The sequence below is a fragment of the Wasmannia auropunctata genome, unplaced genomic scaffold, assembly GCF_000956235.1.
Source record: "Wasmannia auropunctata unplaced genomic scaffold, wasmannia.A_1.0 LD336076.1, whole genome shotgun sequence".
NCBI classification, from domain to species: domain Eukaryota; kingdom Metazoa; phylum Arthropoda; class Insecta; order Hymenoptera; family Formicidae; genus Wasmannia; species Wasmannia auropunctata.
In genome coordinates this window covers 4,402,702-4,404,475 of record NW_012026814.1, presented here as the reverse complement: position 1 = coordinate 4,404,475, position 1,774 = coordinate 4,402,702, and positions in this window count along the sequence as shown.

The following is a 1,774-nucleotide window of genomic DNA, read 5'->3' as shown; positions in this document are numbered from 1 at the left end:
TCTGCCGTTCTCTTTCTCGGATAGTCCATGTCTCTACTCCATACGTGAAGATTGGAAATACTAGTGCTCGGACAAGACGGATCTTGGTCTTAATCATGATTTCCCAGTTCTTCCATATGTTGACCAGGCGAGCCATTGCATCCCTCGCGATGTTAATTCTCCTTTTTATTTCGGGCGCGCTATCTCCATTTTTGTCGATATAAGACCCCAGGTAGATGAGTCCGTCTACGGTGTCTATATCTTGTATAACGTTGATGTTGGCGAGTTTGTTGGCTCGGTCTATTACCATTTGTCTTACTCCTGTTAACGGCGAGACCTAATTCTTCACTCTCGGTCACAAGTTTCCGCAGCAGCTCTTCCATTTCATTCATGGATGTGGCGAGCAGCACTGTGCCATCTGCGTATCTCAGGTTGGTTATTTTTCTTCCGCCGACAACGAACCCCCCTTCCCAGCCCTCAATTGTTTTTCGGATGATGTATTTCCGTAACTGTTGAAGAGCATAGGAGATAGAATACATCCTTGTCGTACTCCTTTTCTTGTCTTGAAGACATTGGAGCACCGGGAGTCGATCTTCACGTATGCTCCGTTGTCCAGATATAGATTGCGGATAAGACTGATTAAGTGTTCCGGAACTCTAATTTCTTTTAGAACCTTCCACAACTTCTCCCAACTCACACAGTCAAATGCTTTCGCGTAGTCGACGAAACATAGCACGACTGGTTTGTTGAACTCACGGCTCTTCTCAATAATCTGGCGTACATTGAGGATTTGTTCCCTTGTACCTTTGCCTTTCACAAATCCCGCCTGTTCTTCAGGAATTTGATGATTGAGAAAGTTCTTAAATCGCTGATTCAACACGTGCAGTAGTATCTTGCTTGCGTGTGCCATGAGAGCTATAGTCCTATAGTTGCTACACTTCATTGTGGATCCTTTTTTATGTAGCGACATTATGACTGATTCTGTCCAGTCTTTCGGCCATTGTCCTGTTCTCCATATTATATTGCAGATGTTAGCAATTATATCGGTTCCCCTTGGCCCAGAGATTTTTATTAGTTCCGCGGGGATTCCGTCTACTCCTGGCGCCTTGCCGTTCTTCAAGGCGTTGATTGCCTGCTCAATTTCTGCCCTGAGGATGATCGGTTCTTGTTCGACCTGATTCCACTGTGTTTTGTGAGAGCGTTCTTCTGAGTCGTACAGATTTTCACAGTACAGTCTCCACCGCTCCAGGATCTCCTCCACCTCGCTGATTGCTCGTCCGCTGTCATCCTCAATGACCCAGGTCCTGGGACTTCGTTGCCTCGTTAGTTCTCTAAATTTGCAGAAGAGAGACTTGATTTCGCCTTTAACTGAGTGACGTTCTAGTTCGGCGCATATGTCGTTAAGGGATTACATCACCTTGACCGCCTAAAAATCAATCGGTAACTTTGGGAATTTTTTTTAGGAAAACAATAAAAGTAACAAAAAATTCGTTTTAATGTTTTAATAATACAAGTCTTTAGAAGTAAAAAATATTTTTTTATTTATTTTTTTAACAAAATTGGCGACGTTGAAGCCAATTTACTAAACGTCGTTTTATCAAATCGGCGTTGCGGGGATCTGCCATTCGATTGAACCTGGAGCAAAAAACCAAAATTTTTTAAAACTATATAATATGCACTACAGAAGTACATACGGATATTTTGATATGTTAAATACTTTTTTTTATTTAACATTTCTTGACGAAATTTTTTGGCCGAAAATGACATTTTTTAGATCGGAAGAGCACACGTCTGA